This window comes from Carassius gibelio, chromosome B15 (assembly GCF_023724105.1).
Source record: "Carassius gibelio isolate Cgi1373 ecotype wild population from Czech Republic chromosome B15, carGib1.2-hapl.c, whole genome shotgun sequence".
Taxonomy (NCBI): domain Eukaryota; kingdom Metazoa; phylum Chordata; class Actinopteri; order Cypriniformes; family Cyprinidae; genus Carassius; species Carassius gibelio.
Window position 1 is genome coordinate 13556295 of NC_068410.1, and position 18727 is coordinate 13575021.

Genomic DNA, 18727 nt, shown 5'->3' on the forward strand with positions numbered 1-18727 from the left:
TTTACTTATAATGACACATCTAACACTGGCAATCATGTGGCACAGCAGACGCTAATTTTTTCTTGAAGATGTAAATTAGAAATGATAAATATGAAATTCTTACAAACTATGTCTGTTGCATTTGCTTCAAAGATGCTGGGGCATAAGCCACAAGATAAAAAATTCTTCACGATACACATTTATTTTACTGAAATACTCCCGCTTTCTTCGCCAGCTATTATTCATTACAACTTATCTTCTTTTGCTTATGTAGAGAATTAAAAAAACACATTGAGGATCAAGCAGACAGAAAGAGAGTTCAAGAAAGGGTACACGTCAGGAAACACATGCCTAATTCATTTACTGAAGCAGGATACAATGACAATTAGAAACTGCACGCACATCCAAATCATTTTGCTCAAATGCAATTACAGCAAATCATCTTCAATGGTTTCGCATGGCCTGTGCACAGCACCTTCAGCAGCAGAATACAGAAGAGAAACCGCATTTATACTGACACTTGTAATTTAATTTTACTGTCGTACAGTTAATAAATATCTGTAATCTTGTGCAGTGCAAATGAGAACGGCTTTTTCATTTTCTGAAATGGTTAGGAGCAAAATAATAATCACATGGATGAATTCATTTAAATTGATAATTCACCCAAAAATAAACATTCTGTCATCATTTTCTCACTCTCATCTTCTTCCAAACCTGCATGACTTACTTTCTTCTGTAGAGCATAAAAGAAGATATTTTGAGACCCCTTTGACTTTAAAGGAATAATTCGCCCCAAAAATGAAAATTTGATGAAAATGTACTCATCCTCAGGCCATCCAAGGTGTATTTGAGTTTGTGTCTTCATCTGAACAGATTTGGAGAAATTCACCAATGCATCCCAATCACGTTAACTGTAGGGCTGTCAAATCGATTCTTATTAATCGCATCCAAAAACAAAAGTTTGTGTTTTATTTTAGATGTAAATAATCATCGATTTTACAGCCTACAGTTGTTCACTGATGGGTTGGAGTCATGGGGATTACTTGTGGATTATTGGGATGTTTTTATCCGTTCTGACGGCACCCATTCACTGCAGAGGATCTATTGGTGAGCAAGTGATGTAATGCTAAATTTACATCCTGGATGTAGTTTTGAGTTCCACAGAAAAAAAGTCCCCCATACAACATGAAGGTGAGTAAACGATAAAAAGAAAAAAGAAAAAAGAAAAAAAAAAAGAAAAAAAAAAACTTTTTGGGGGAATTATTTATTTAGCACTTCAGCAAATAAAACCATGCAAAAACCTGCATTTTTTCCATTAAACAACCCACAATCCATTTTAACCAATGTCTAAAATTGCTTAAACAGCACTGTCTTATTCTTTTCAGCACATCCATTTCTAAGCCACATTCACAAAAGAAAGTGCTCTTTAATCGATAAAAGAATGTATTAATACCAATGAGAATCTCATCCTGCAAATATAGGAAGCATTTTAATAAGAATTGAGGAAGGAAATGTATCTGGCTAAAGGCTCTGTTTAGGAGCTGGCAGGCAATTAAAAATAAAGTAGAGACCCTGCAAATGCCAAACAGCATAAAATGTAGTCTTTTGACTATGAACAGAAGGATCCAAATAGAATGTGTTCTGTTTCTTACTCGTTTATGAAATTGTCATCGCTCTCAAAGGGAATCTTGCGAATCATACCCGCTGTGTCTTCAATTCAAACCGCCACCCGTCTCTGCCCAGACAAGCCATGCAGAGTTTTCTTTTTTTCTCTTTGTCTTTAAACAAACATTGTTCAGAGAAAACCTGTTAAAGGTGAAATGACTGGGGATTCTGGGTGACATGAAAGCTTTTTTTTTTTTTTTTTTTTTTACACAAATGAAAACAAACGATGGCTGTCTTAGATGGCTATCTTAGATCACATCTACACACTTACATTTTCATTTTTACATTTATTCATTTAGCAGATGCTTTTATCCAAAGCGACTTACAAATGAGGAAAATAGGAAGCAATCAAAATCAACAAAAGAGCAATGATATACAAGTGCTAATTATTATTTGTATTATATAATAAAAAAAAAAAGAAAACAGAATAGAAAAAGTATAAAGCAAGTTAGTGTAAGAGTTAGTGTTTTTTTTATTAACTAGCTGCTTGTTAGGCATATTACTAGCATATTGTCTGTTTATTAGTATTTATAAAGCATATTTTATTGTTTTATTCTGCATGACCATATTTTAGATCCCTTAATCATACCCCATACCTAAACTTAACAAGTACCTTACTATTAAGAAGCAGAAAATTATGTAATATCAAGGAAAAAGTCACAGTTAATAGTTCCCCAAACTAAAGTGTAACTGAAAATACTGTTTCAGTCCTTTTTCTTCAGAATTTCAAGTTTAATTCAATGCATCATTTGCCATTCCTTTGTAACTTTTGATGAAATGTACTAGCAATTTCTGAGTGAAAACTGTTTCCACACCATGTTTTTTCATTGTACTGTAATAATTTGGTCCACTGGATTCTCACTGTATTTAATATATACATTCATATTATTTTTTTTACATTTTGTCAGCTGATCGATCAAAATGAACTAAAGGGATGGGTGACCCTGAAAACTGTCTTCATTCTAGACTTTTTTCTTGTATGAAAAAAAAAAAGTTTTTGTTCATGCAAAATTGGGCCCCATGGACTGAAATATCTTTTTTTTTTTTTCAACAGAGGAGAATGATACCGGTTTCAAATAATATGAAGATAAGAAAAAAAATGTATAATAGTAATAATAATAATAATTATTGTTTGTTAGTTATCCCTTTAAAAATCTGCATTGTGCCACAAATATTCAAATGAAAACTGAACTGGACTACATATTGTCAGTACACTATATACTGATGTTTTTCTTAGATAATAATAATGGGATATTACATCTCCTAGATACTATATAAAGTTTTTTTTGTGGAAAACAGCATACACAAAATCACAAATAGCCCTGCCCTCCTGAAGTGAAGAAGTCTTTTGAACGCAGGAAAGCTGTTAATTATCATTATGATAACTGACAAATGTAAAGAATAAATGACATTAAAAGCAATGTTTCCACTTAAACCCCATTCCAGCATCTTCTCAAAGCCTTTCTCCCTGTGAATTACTGTGTGTGTGGGACTGAGTCATTTAAAGGAGGGTTGAATCAGTAATGGGATACTACAGAAATAGCACGTAGCTTGTTTTTGTAAGACAAGTGCTCGCTGTGGGGAGTAAAACAATGGCGAAATCACCATGTGTTGTTCTGAACGCACTCGGCTGCTGTCGTGTGGTGAAACAGAGCTTGATTTTGACCGGCCAATGGAACAATACCATCCGATAGGGGAAGAACTTTGCCACGAGGCTTGCTATTGAAAATCTGTCCATTTGATACAATGTGGACTAATTCAGTCCAAACATTAATTAGTCCTGGCTCAGTCCCCAGGATGCCCTCCTTTTGTAAAAGGCATCAAATTAAAGTCTAGCAATGGAGGAGCTCTTTTCAATTAAAGCTAGATAAAAGCTGCTAGACCACGAGCACTGCAAACAAGTCAAACCTGTCACTCATAACCGTAGCTTCATCGCATATTCTCTCCAAATACCTCTAAGTGTCCATCAAAGCTCTCGTCTCAAAAACAACAGGTGGACTGAATTGTTACAGCATTTTTATGATGCACTCACAGCTGACATCCACTGCCAATCAAAAGCAAGTCGGGGGAAGAGGATTCCTCTTCTAGATTTCAATGAGAAGACTGAACCCCAGGGTAAATACTTTGTGAATATATGGGATGGATAATAACACATTTTCTTGAATTTCTCATTAGAAGTTTCAAATGTCTTGAAGCTGTAAACGACTAGAAGCAGTTAGAAGTAGAATAAACGCACCAGGAATGAAATTAATCTCCTTGCAGAAATAAAATCAACATGTGAAAGTTCACCATTAAATGTCATTTGTTATTTATCCAGAAGAATCAAACATAATATAAGGAATTTTTAAAAGGATTTCCGTGAGACACACACTCCGGTCCGAAACGCTGCCAAAACAAACATCGTGCCGCATTATGAGTAGCTCTCTACAACTTCAGGATACAGCCTCTGTAGTGTTTTTTTTTTTTTTTTGTAGAATAATTGAATCAAAAGACACATTAGCCACTCACTACTCAGCTACCCCGCTGAGTTACTGTGCAACTGGTGTGTTTCATAGAGCATTTGGGTTTGAACATTTTCTGTGGAATAACAACAGTGCAGTCAAACTCCATGTTTATGATTATGCCCATATTTGGTTTTCCTGTTCCTGTTCCGATTTGAGTTCCATTAGTCTCAGTTGTTTCCCATTTAAGCTCCCTGTTAATTCCTTGATTAGCTTCTTTACTTAAACCCAGTGTTTCCTAGTGTCTAGCTTCCAGTGTTAAATGTGTTCTGGTCTCATTGTTGTCATCCTACCTGTTTTGTATGCCCGTAGATTTATTAAAGTCTTTTTGTTTTGAGTTCATCTATGTATGTCTCTTTGCTGGCCACTCCCCGTGAACCATGACAGGTGCATGAGAGCCAGCAGAATTTGGGTAAGTGTCTCTTTTGAATGGTCTAGTCAAATAATCATTTTGATTTTCAATGAAATGTGTTCTTTTGTTACACTGAGAAGGGTTACATGTTTACATTAATGCTGAGTAATTCAATACAGTAAATAATAAAGTATCTGATTAGTATATTTTTGTCAAAAGCAACAAAGAATAAACCAACCAAACCAAGAACATTCGTCCAAACTGGGATTAAGTGTTTTACTAGAGGACAAAATGCAGATAGTTTATGAATCGCCCCATACAGGGTTCAGTCCTAAAAGTTTTGGCTGCCAGCCAAAGTCTTTAACCTCTACATCAAATGATCTCTTTTAATACATTAAATACTGTTATTTTAATTGCCACATCTAACGGTCCCCTGCAATTCCTCCCTTCCTTACTGCTCTCCAGCCATTGACATGCAGAATATGATTAGTATGAAGTGTTTTACCATTATTAAAGAAACATTTCGTTGCACTTTATTTTACAGTACGTGTACTTTCATGTACTTATAGTGTACTTACAGTGTATTTATCTAAGAATATTCTGGTAATATAAGCTAACTACATGGGGTAGGGTTAGGTTTAGGGGTAGGTTCAGGGTTAGTACCTAGTTATTACATATTTATTGTAATTACTATAATAAGTACATAGTATGTACATGAGGAACAGGACTGTACAATAAAGTGCTACCAACATTTCACTCAAAACTGATAATTCCTTTATTTACCCCATGTCCTTCCAAACCTGTACAATTGACATTCTTGTATGGAAGAAAACTATTTATCAGTCACTTTTTTTTACTTTCAATGAAAGTCAAAGGGGTCCAACAGTTTTTCAAAATAACTTATGTGCTCAAAAGAAGAAAGATTTTTTAATTTTTTTTTAATCTCTTTAAGTACCAAGGTTGTTATTTTATTGTTTAAAAGCAACTAACAATTTTCCAAAGCCAGCCATTAGCATGTAGCACATTTGCTCATTAAAAGTTTGTACTACAGAGTAATGTGTTGTACACACATGCACAAGGCAAATTTGCAAATCCATTCTTGGACAAAAAAAACTAAACTATTTAACTTCAGACTGTCTTACTATGGTGGTCAGTGATGTTTGTGTTTGTTGTAAACAGTATGATACTTATCGTACTTTAACTATGAGCCAAAAAGCTGCATCATAACAACTGCTATACTTGGTCTCAATCGTGACCTGAATAATAAGAGACGAGAGGGCCTGTCACAGACACAAAAGCACGAAGCGATGGTGTTATGTAAAGTGGGGTGAATTAAGGTAAACTGGAGATTTTTTTTTTCAGTGAGATGGATGGCATAAAGTGACTCAATTTACCTGAATTTCCATAAAACTTAATTTTGGTGGAGCGGTTCTGGGATATCTGCCAGTGTTAGCCTACGTCTAAATGATTATGGATCATCACTAATATTGAATATCACAAAGCAAATACTGATTGAAACACTATAAAACAGGGCTAAACTGAAGCTGAATCTTTAAAACCCTTGAACCACACTGGATCTAAATGGAAAACATCAGAACCTCTGTGACAGAAGAAATGATGAATGGCTCAATATCATCTGTTTTCAAATCAGATTTTAAGAAGGTGGGCAAACGCCTGAGTGTTTTAGCAGTGACATCCAACACAAGTGAACGAATGAATTCAGTCAATGACCTCTAAATGGAAAAAAGATTACATAACATTCCTGGCCGAAAATATAAACCAAATCTATTCTCAATATACGGTGCAAACAGCAGAGATCAGGTAAGTATATTATAAATATACTATATTATAAAAGTATAAATGTATTTGGTTTCAAACTTCTGACTGATCAAAAAAATACATTAACTTTTCAAATTCCTTTGATTTCTTGTATACATTTTTCAAAGTACACACACACACACACACACACACACACACACACACACATATATATATATATATATATATATATATATATATATATATATATATATATATATATATATATATACCTTGAAAATGTATTTTTGACTATGAGAATGGTAAGATGAAATATAAAAACAATGAACAACAGTTGAGGGATAATACACTCCGATCCCTACTCTGGCTTTAGCAGGGCATAAACAAAAAGCTTGTTAAAGTCAGTAGGTTCACAACATTCTAATGCAGAACCGTAAAGGAGAATGACTGGTGTTTCTCGATGCATACTGAATCACCATGATATCGGAAGGTCACTTCTCAGGTTAAAACTTTACTGCTGAAAAATGTGCGATATCCACGCTGGATAAATCCGCCTGGTCTTAACATTGTCTGACATCCTCCACCATAAAACCCATTGGTGGGGTTATTTAGCCTCCATGATAAATCAGCAGTTTAGGAAGCTCTTGGTTTTCGGTTCACTTCTAAGAAGTGGGTCAAAAGAGAGAAAACAGAACAAAGGAATGCATACAAATGTGTCTTACTATTTTGACAGAGAGAGACTTCAGACTAAACACCTTCGCCACGGCAGTGTATCTTATTCAAAAGAGAAAGCACGGGCATCAAAGTGCTTTCATGCAAAGACATCAGTTGTGAGGGCAAACATTGTTCAACCCAACCTGCAAATCAGTACTCTGACAACCCTCTGTTACAGAGATATTTAACTAAGGATACAATCCATCACTAACCAAAACAATTAATGATGTATTTGACACAAAATGTCTTCTATCCCAACAAGTGAATTAATTCTGCAGGCCATCTTGTTAACACTTCGAAATTATTTATAACTGAAGTTAGAAGTTCTTTTCCTATAGGTAATAGACATGCAAGTGCAGAAAGACTGAAATGTTCAACAACACAGCCCTGCAACTTTGGGGTGAAAAACTGCAAAGGTCTAACATTCCCTAATTTGATGATGCTGAGTTCAAAGATATCAATACATTTTGTTAACTTTTTGTATCAGCTTAATTGCGCTTATTAAAATAAGAGCCAAATTTCAAAAGTCAGTGTCTGCGCTCTGCAATGTCATGCGTTCAAATACATAAACACAAGTCGTTGCAAACTGTTCCTGTTTTATTACATTATATCACAACCCTGCATGATGTACTGTAGCAAAAACATCTGGGTCATGTTTACATTTTCTTTTGTCACTTGTTACAATTCAAACCTGGAAATCAGAATTTGGCATAAAATAGTGTAATTAATAGTTTAGTGTTTCCTAGGCATTTTTAGGTCCATATCTGTTTGCACACTATGTCATGTCAGAAAATCAAATGCTGCTGTGATGCCTTGTTTGTAAGCAATCTATTTTCAAATATATAATAAATCACATCAATCTCAGAAAATGAGCTCTTTAGGTTCAACTCAATTTGAACTGAATCAAACGAATCTTTGGTGTAGAACAGATCCTTAGCAGTACTTTGCAGAGGCTTTTAGCTGGACTGATGCTGCTTAGCTCGTGCTGACATGGCAAAAACAATAGCATCCTATTTAAATGACTAGGGAGGAATCGACAACTACATTAAGAGCAGTGACAAAAGACAGAGCTCCTCTGAACACAATAAAAACTGAAACCTTTCGACCCTTCTGCAGGCTCCTGATCAAAGAACGAGGGGTTTCTGATGAGACAGTGAACATAAGGTGACGAAATCTGCTCTGATAGAAGGCCAAGGACACTGAGGCAGTGTAAAGAATCCATTATCTGAAGTCACTAAGGACATGCATTCATATTCATAACTCCAATAAACCACACTGCAGCTCTGCAATGTCATATTAACACTTCAGTACAAGACTTTAGAAATGCCTGCGCCAGTTATTGGAGATTTGATCTTTTGGGTAAGCAAATTAAATGCACTCTCAAATAGATGCTTTCATTAGTGGTGGGATCTGATACTCAGGTGTCTCGGGTCCTTACAGAAGTCACACCGCCAACAGAGTTATAACAATAAAGGCCAAGGCGGTCTCGCAGATATCTGACTTTTATGGAAGAGAAAACTGTTTAAATAAGAAAAGTGCCTTCCATTAAAGTTCTGTCTCAAAGTAAGTGCAGAACTTTCTAACATAAAATATTATGGTAACACATTAATATAGGGACCAGTTCTCACTAACTATTTAGCATGCCTATTATTAATATACTGGCTATTTATTAGTACTTATTAAGCATTTATTCTGTATTCTACATCCCTAAGCTTACCCAAATACAAACTTTTAATCAATACATTTTTTTTATTTCTAATACAATATATGTTAATTTGTAACAATTTGTACCATTATTGAGACAAACTAAATAATAATAATAATGAAAACAATTTATTTTTAATTTATTATAGTATATCCTTGTATTTTTGGGGTTTGCATCTAATATTTCAAAAGCATCATGCACAGGTGTATGCTGATTGATTGACAGCACATTCAATTTCTCCCCAAATATGTCAGGAAAACAAGCAGTGCATGGATGAATTTCAAAAAGACCACATACGATGCAACATTTGCAAATTGACAAAGCCTATGCTTCTGAAATCAACTTGCAATTCTTTAAAGCACAGCCACAGCAAAGCTTTTATAACTAACCACCTTCAACAATACATTTCAAGCCATTACTATCTGAATTTTCAATTCACCTGCTGTGAGCGATGTTCCCATTATTGTGCATAATATGACAATTTGGTGAAAAAAGGGTATAGTTTTAGTCTACTCTTTATTTGAATGTCTGTCAGATGTCCTGTTGGAGAACCCCCTTACAGTATGTTCTATATCTGAACATGTCTATAAAGCAAAACTGTAAACAGACTAATTATACAGGGCTTCCTCAATCACAAGAGAACCCAGTGGGTTTCTAGCTAAAGAAAATGTGTAGTTCTGTACATCCTGAATGAGTAAGTGCATGACTGAGTCGACTAAAAAGCGGAGACGTGTCAGTGCTCATCGTCTTCACTGCTTAGCTGTCACCTGCCCATCTGAGAGACTAACCACAAATGACACCAGAACCGCTGAGGGAGAAACTGGCAAATCGATCGCCATCTCAACAGGGAGAAATGCATGGGTTCTCTCTACCCAGGGTAACCACAATGCCTCCCATCATGGGGCAGGACCCTGATTTAAGGCTGACAGGGCTCTGATGCAGCGCCTGTAATAACAGAGTTTTTAACTGCATTTAAGTGAAGCAGTCCATCTTTAAGAGTTCCCCGGCATCCTCAAGTCCAACAATCACTCCTACAGTAAAAGCATCTCTATCTCCAGCTTTATCACCAGCTTAAATCTTGCACCTCATGATAAATTACAGCAGGAAGAATGGTTACAGTTTGTATGATGATGTTTATAGTTATATATATATATATATATATATATATATATATATATATATATATATATATATATATATATAAACGTATTTTTTATTTATCATTTTACAGATGCATAGTTAAAAAGAAAAACCATGTATCACCATGTGGTTTCCACCAAAGTGATTTGAACTACGACTTTCCAACTAAACGTTTGTATTTATAAGTTGGAAAGTCGTAGTTCAAATCACTTTCCCAGAAGGACTTGAGCATAATGCAACTATAAATGTGCTTCATGCTGCAATATCAAAAAAGACTGTCAAACTGTAACTTGTAATGTTTTTAAATAAATAAGTATTTAAATAAATAGCACAGAACAAGAAAGCTGATGTTTACACAACCCCCCACAATTTATTAAATAATAAATTAATTAACGAAAAAGAAGAAGAAATAAACAACACTGCGATCACTATTGAGAAAAAAAGGAACACATATGATACATATGATCCTAATTAATCCACTTATTTTTAGAGAACTGACTACCTGCATAATGGCCTTTAAGCAAAATAAAGTTTAAAACTTCATTTGGAGTTCAGGTCTAAATGAACCAATCAAACTGATCTCTTCTCCTTTTTTAGAAACAGGGTGCCATTGTGAGATTCAGTGTAATAAGATGCAGCATTCAGAGGGAACAACAGGTCAGTTTTATAATGAGCAGAGAGAATACTTTTAAAATCTCTGTAATGAATTCCAGTGTTCACACCTACAGTTGTCCACTGATTGGTGTGTTGTTTTGATCTGTGGGCCGAGTGAGAAGAAAAACACCAGTGGAATCCTCAGCAAGCTGCCATATAGATGAGAGATGAGAATGACAGAAGAAACAGACTGAAGAAAAAGACATGAATTAACAACGATAATGAACAAACATCTCTTTCTAGTTTTCTTTTGGCAGCTGAGATTGACGTTAACAGCTACAAACACTATACTGGCACATAACACGCTGTCCAGAAAATGTCACAAGAAAAGTCATTTTTCTGTTTAAACGCATTGGTGTTACTAAACAAACAGGCTCGTTAAAAGGGTGACTGCACCATAGAACTGTCTTATTTAATGCTGTTTTTTTTTCTTCTGTATCTGCAACCTCACAAACAGAAGTGTGAGCAGTTGCAGGGGTGGCTGCCGAGAGCAGGGGTGCTCAATCCTGCTCCTCGCCTGCCGATTTCAGTACCTGTTTTAATCAAACACTTCTGAACCAGCTAATTAAGGTCTTTGGGTTTGCTGAAAAATTATAGTCAGGTATGTAGAAGCAGGACTGACTCTTCATTTGGTTGGAAGGTGGACCAGGAGGAGGACAGTAGGAGTTTTTTTTTATTTTTATAAACTATATGGTATGTAATGAAGTAAGAAAAAAATGCATATAATTTTAAACAAATACAAATAAATAAACAAGTTTTTAAAATAAAACTTTTGAAAACTAGATAACATTAAATTAAATAAAACTAAATGCAATTAAATTAAATGTAAAGTTAAAATAAATAAAATATACATATTTATAATCATTTATATTTCTTATGACACACTGGCTTAAAACGATATATATTTAAATGAGATTAAAAAGAAATGCAATTAAATCAAATATTTAAAAAAATTAAACAAATATAGCATAAATAATATATACTGAAAAAAGTTTTTTTTTTTTTTTTTAATTACACTTCAGCTTTAACAGCTTAATTAAAAGTAAAAATCAAAAGCAAATACATACATAAATAATACAGCGTGTAAAAATTTCAATTTAAAGCAAATAATACTGTCAATCATTATTTTTAAAATACACAATCGTTTTAGCAACTACTAAAGACGAAAAATACAAGACAAAAATATTTTAAATATAAGATTACCTATAATAATAAAAACAATACTTAAAATAATACCACACTTTAGCTATACTTCAGTTAAAATATAAAATAAATATATGAATACATAAAAAATTAAAGCTGCGGTAGGGAACTTTTGACGCTCTAGCGGTTAATAAACAGAACTGCTTGCGTCTTGCGGAAGAACATCGTAGCCGGATCTACTTCTCTCTGTTTATGTCTATGAAGAATCACAAAGGTACTGGGTTACTCCGCCGCGGTACCCCCGAAGCAATCTAAAATAGTCCGAATATAAACACTTATTATAGGTGCACCCTAGTGATTCAGGACAAGCTAAAAACACGGTTTGGAAAATGGATTCATGGTGTACTTGCTTATTATATACATTTTTCTACATTTTGAACACACACAAAGTTACGAAAAGCAGCTCTGATTGGTTGTTTTCTTAATGGGAGCGGTCCGTAACTGCAAATGGCAATAGGACCACTGGGAGGAGCCAGAGGAGCTTGATTTTTTTCACAGATTATCTGTCTCTTATTCTATTGTCAGGACATAATGACAGGTTTAACAAATATGTAAAAAATATATATTTACAAAAGTTACCTACTGCAGCTTTAAGTATGTTTTATTAGACTATACCACCCACCATCAATACTTGCTCCAAAGTTTTCACAAAATGGCTGCGGCATGTTTCACAACACAGTATCCCATAATCCTCAGGGCGAATGTTTCAGCAGCTCTCGCTTCACTGTGCATATATGAATGCGGTCGATCCTTCAGCAAGGGATCTGTGGCAGCGGCAGCTGAGTTGGCGGGTGACTTTGGGCTGAGTTAGCATTGGTTAACTAATGAGAAACTGCAGAGAAGAGCAACCCACTCCTCCTGTAGGGTTCGTCAGAATAAAAGTGGCCTCCTTGCGTTGCACCATCCCTCCGTTCCAGTTGCCCTAACCCCCCCGGCTGCACCGCTGATGCTCCGCACCACACGCCTCTACCTGCCTCTCCTGCCTCCCGAAGGCCCCTGCGGCTGTCTCTACAGCAGGCCTAATGAGCCACCGGCCTGACCGGCTCTTAATGCCACAATTATGTGCCATGCCCAGAAATCCTGGGGGTGTTTGCTTGTGCTGAGGAAAGCCTGGGCCATAAAAGCAACTTTTCTCTGCCTGCTGCTCTCCGGTGATGCACACATCCAAATTGCACACATTAGTATCTCGTAGCAGACAGACGGCGCCCTCTTCGAACCCCTCGACCCTCTCAGTGAATGTGCTGCGCTGGAAGTGTCAGTCTAGTCGAGGGTGAGCGAAATTTAATAAACAACTATGCTAATGGGAAATGTGTGTCAATTAACGCAATTATGCCACACTTTTTAAATTAAAACCAATATCTCAAGGATGTTTTTCTTCTCCTTAAAAGAGTGTTTCATGAATGTGTTGGAGACAGACAGGAACATCACATGCAAGTTACTACGGTAAATATGAGCCCTGTGAGCTGACAGTAGAAGCAAGAGAAAGAAACTTTGGGACCCCTGAAAATATACAAATATCTTAAAATAAAATACATTTTATTAGTGCTGGGCAAGGATTTAATGCAATTAATCCTTTTCATAAAATGTATAAAAATTGATAAAGTTTTTGTGTACGTAATAAATATGTGTATAGTGTAAATTTATTATGAATATATAAAGACACACACACACACACACAATATATATTGTATATATATATATATATATATATATATATATATATATATATATATATATATATATATATATATATATATATATATATTTTTTTTTTTTTTTTTTTTTTTTTACATACACAATAACTTTTATTTAGGATGTGATTAATTGGCACAACACAATTTATTTTTCATAGAATATTATCTGTCATTATATTTTATATGTTTTGCAAAACAAAAATAAAGTGCCACAGGAAAAGTCTTTTACTTAAATACATCACCAAATGTCTTTTAAAATGTCAATTAAGTGAATTAAGTGCTAGCAGGCAACAGTGGCATGGTGCTAAATGTCTAAATTCATTTTGCATTTATAGGATAGAGCCTCTGTGTGTGTGTTTTTGCCATTGCTTTAATCCTCCTAAAGTGCACTAACATATGCTGATTGTGAATTAAAGCCCCAAAGCAGATTTATACCAGTGGGGTAAATGCAGCTTTCCCAGCAGCCCCTGAATTATCAGGATGTGATAAATGAAGGCCTGAAAAGAAGGCGGGTGTGTGGACTAGAGAGAGAGGAAGAAACACAGGGTGAGGAATACATCTTTACAGATGCAACTCAATGAAAAAGAGTGAAAGTTCTCAAACTCAGAAGTTCTCAGATTTCAATAAATAAATAAGTTTCTTCTTAAGGATTTTTATTTTTTTTAATTCCTTTAGTATGTTGGGGTTTCTCTTGGTTTAAGCATATTCTAACAAAATCTAGTAAGGTTTATGCTTTAAACACGCAAAATAGATAGGAAAAAAGAAACAATTCAAGATTTATTCTCTGAAAACAATTAAATTGTTGTATGCAATTTTGCTTCTCAAGCAGTTGTATCTTGTTTTAAGGGCGTACAAGACAAAAAAAAAATAATGAGTACTTTTTTTTGTACTACACTGCACTGTAAATAAATGTGCAGCTCATCAAAAATCCCTGAGAATAAAGAGGTAAATGTTGCAGAATGGCCATAAATTGGTCATCTTAACAGTAATACTGTTTTAGAGCAAGAGGCTCTCGTTACGCTTCGAAAAGTTTCACAAACAGTATAGAGTGCATTGCCATTGCATTGTGGGATTATTTAAGATTGAAGGTGGTACTTTTTACCAAAAGCAGTAAACAAACCTATTGCCATCCTCCTCCAAGCTGCACAAACAAGCAAAACAAAACCACTCATTCATCACTGAGACCTGTTCGGAAACAATCATTGCGGCCGTAGCGATTCCACGGCAAGTGGAAGGAGGAAAAGTGTGTTCTCTGCAAAGAACTTTGCCAACTGTATCCATCATCACTGCGGCATGAAACTCACTCAGTGTGTGGGTATTCAGATCAAACCTTCTGGAAATACCAGCCATAGAAATGACTCAGCATTGGAATTCTCTCCTCAAACCATTAAAGATCTGCCGAGAAAAACCTGAAGCAGTGACTAGAGGTGGCTTTGGTTTGAGCTCTTCATAGAAACATTTAAATAAATTTAAATAAAAACAGATAGATAAAAATAATAATAATAATAATAATCTGTCACTGCCAAAACATCTACACGAAACAACATTGGAGGTATCATGCAATGTCATAAACAAACAAGCAAATGAATACTAAAACATGTTAAAAGCAGAGGTGTGCCTTTCTTACAATAGAAAAACCTACAAAACGACACAAAATCTGTCACTGGCAAAACATCTATTATAATAAATACTATAAGAAATATAAGAGATACAATAAATTATAGAGATATAGCATTTGTAACTTACATAAATACAAAATACAAAAACAAATAAATACAAAATCTAAACATATACTACACAAACAATAAAAATATTTATAAATAATAATATTGTAATAGCAATAAACGTGTGTGTGTGTGTGCATATAAATATATATATATATATATATATATATATATATATATATATATATATATATATATATATATATATATATACATACATACATATATACACAGACAGATACAGATACAAACAGATATTAAAACATTTACTACACTGCTGTGAAATAACAGAATACTTTATTTCCTTTCAATAAATTAACAAGAGCACACTGGATTATTTACTGGTAACATCTACTCTACTATAGCTAAACAGGGATATGTGTTCATTTCAGCAAATAAACAAAAGAACACACTGCAGCTTTTGAATGTCTCAATTGAATACAGAAGCCGTACTACACAGAAAGTGTACTTGCAGTTATCTAGCAGCGGCTAACAAAGTCATGCAAACTGTGGAGAAGCATCCTATCTTAGAAGTACTCACATTCACTCTGCAGATGACGGCTGTCTGTACAAACGAAAATTGAGGGAAAAAACTGTGTTAACTTCAATATGATATGGTAATTACAATAAATTTCCCGAACAAAGGAATAAGAGTGAAGAGTGTGCTATAGCCAGAATGACAGGATGCGAAAATGAGCCAGAGACCCAGCTGCAGGGAAATTGAATTTCACAGGTATTGTTGCTGGAGTTCAGTAAGCCGGCGACGCCGCATACTAATTAAGCAGCAATACTATACAGGAAATGAGTGCGGAGATTAAACGTGCTGAGTTTTGTGTTCTTGGTTGTTTCTTTCCTGGTAATCCCAAAATGAGTCCCACATGCAGGGGTCTAACAGGGGTGAAACGTTCAAGGGGTTTAAAGTCACTGCAGGAGCTCTGAAATCAACACAGTAAACACAAAAGACTACTGAAACACTATTCATATCAATATATTTAATAGCAACAGTAATTACAACGGCATTTTGAAACTTAGGCCATTGCAATTTAGTTTTGTTTGTATGGAAATCATTACAATGCTTTGTTTTACATAGTTTTTACTTAAGAACTGTCATTAAATCGTCAGCAGTAATGAGATCAGGTGTACAGGGCCATAATGAAGGAAATGAAGTGCATTTCTTTTTTTTTTTACTGTGTAAGAATGTAAGTTCAATACAGCTACAAAACACTTTAATTCGTTTTTAGTGATGCAGATTTAATATGGTTAATATTTTCCTTTTTAATTCCCCACCAACTCAGCTGTTGTTTGCTATTCTTGTCAAATAAAGTTTGTCCCAGAGATATCTGCTCAATTATCTGTCTGCAGCCATTTCTACAGCAATAGAATTCATAAACAGCACTTCAGAACAGCATTTGATAAAAGACAGCACACAATATGCTGATGTTTTAAACATTAGATTAATCTTTTTTTTTTGTGAGATATGTTTGTTATGGTTTGTTACTACAATACAAATGTCTTCAACACATCAAATGTCAACACATCAAACAGAACTAATTAATTAACAGATTTTAATTAATTTAATAGATTTTGAATAAAATAAATAATTAACAATTATTTACAACCGTTCATGTCAGTAAGATTTTTTTAATGTTTCAGAAAGAAGTCTCTGTTGCTCATCAATGCAACATTTATTTGAACAAAAACAAATTAAAAAACAAGAATCTTGTATAGAAATAGTATTACCATTTAAAATGCTTTCTCTTTGAATATATTTTTAAAATGTAATTTATTCCTGTGATAGAAAAGCTGAATTATACAGGATTATTTAATGAATACAAAATTCTATTTAATATGCCCTTCATTAATAGAAGTATTTAAAAAAAATCCTACTGAATCCAAACTTTTGAAAAGTAGTGTATACCAAAAAATATACTACAAAATATATTCAGTACATTTTGAGAGCCTTTTTCATGAACATTTTTATTTATTTATTTAACTACTGTCAGCTTTCATATTTCATGACCAAGAGTAGCATCATCCTGGGTTTCACTTGTTTTTGTTTTTTTTTTTGTTTTTTTTAAGCATACACTGTGCACAGTGGTGAGAAAAAAAGGGGCTTTATTACAGCTGCAGCAAAGTACAATGTCATTAAATCAGTTTATGAGCATTAGCTATGAATCAAGACAAACTTGAGCTCTGTCTGTATAGCGAACGCCAATTTACACTTGTGAAAATCTACTCTCAGCTCTATATAACCATACTGTCATAACATCCAGGCTTTTACATCATTGCTCCCTTTCCTCATAACAGCGTAGCAAAAGGTAGTTGTAGAACAGGAACGGGTTAAACCTCCTGCTCCTCTGAGACCCCGCCACCACTTCAGAGAACTGCCACCCACTTCAGCGAATGTAGAGGAGCGTGATAGATTGCAATCCCTCTCCACCACAACTCCTCCAGTGCTGTTTTACTTCAAATTTAAGGAGATTTTCTACAGCAATCTTTTTCTTTATCTTGATTTTACTGCTTTGCAAATGTCTTAGCAGCACAGCCGAAGATTTTACATGAAACTCAAGCAGTTGATGTTGAACTTTTAAGGACAACATTAGTTTTAAAATTAAGTTTGTTCATTAAAAAAATCCACAGCACTAAAATACTCTACTGACAGTGAATGGCATACTGTCAGTGTGAATGAATTCAGAAAAACTGTGTTCAAGGTTGACTAAAACATACCAGTATCACATTTGTTACATTATTAATTTTTTTTCTTTTTTTATTAAAGCATAGTTGAAATCAAACACATTGACTTTTATGCTGACTGAATCTACATAATATAGACGCTTCTCATTTAAGTGTCAAGAGTTCTTTAGCGTCTTTACTGTAAGTGTGTTTTTAAAATCGGTAAGTTGTCAGAATGTAGCCCTGGGTTTAACACTGCTGAAGCTCATGAAAACTGATTGTACTGAATTTAAATGAGGGTTTCAGCTCCAACTGCGGCAAGAATACACATTAGAAACAGCCCAGGCAGACGTCAGTCATTCCACATCAGATCCAACAGGTGCGGCTCGGACCAAAACGCTTCCTTCATTTTATAAAAGAAAGAAAATTTATTCAGAGGGCACAAAGGTGAAAACATGTGATTAGGAGGGACTTTGTTGCTTGGTACCAGAAGAAAAAGAGCAAAGGAACATAATTGGAATGTAAATTGGGTGTCTAAGCAGCCAGAAACTGTGAATAAAACAAAGAAGGTCTGTCGACGAGAATGTAAAGCATTTAAATGGGCTTAAGCAATGTCCTAAACCGCTCTACCAGCGTCAAACCTCACATGTCTGATTCATATTTCAGTGCTGTAACACCTCACGCAAAAGTGGTGCAACTGAATTGGCCCCGAGACTTAAAATGTAAATTCAAGCGATGCTATTTTTGTGCGTTTGGACGAAAGAACACCAAGCAGATTTCTACATGGCTGGTCTGACTGAATGCATGATGGAGACAGAAAGCAGAGCAGAACTGATCCCGCCTAACTGTTCTGTTGTGTCTCCGCTTTGATGAACGCCGGCTTGCGTTTGGAGCTCAGCTAGAGTTCATGGCTAGTGCATGGCGATTATGCAGGGTTATAGTTC

General features: G+C 34.8%; 1 protein-coding gene across 1 annotated transcript in view; it reads right to left on the reverse strand.

The window, feature by feature from the left end:
• Positions 1–18727, reverse strand: part of grik4 (glutamate receptor, ionotropic, kainate 4) — a 301146-nt gene that overhangs the window by 155187 nt on the left and 127232 nt on the right. The window lies entirely within an intron of this gene.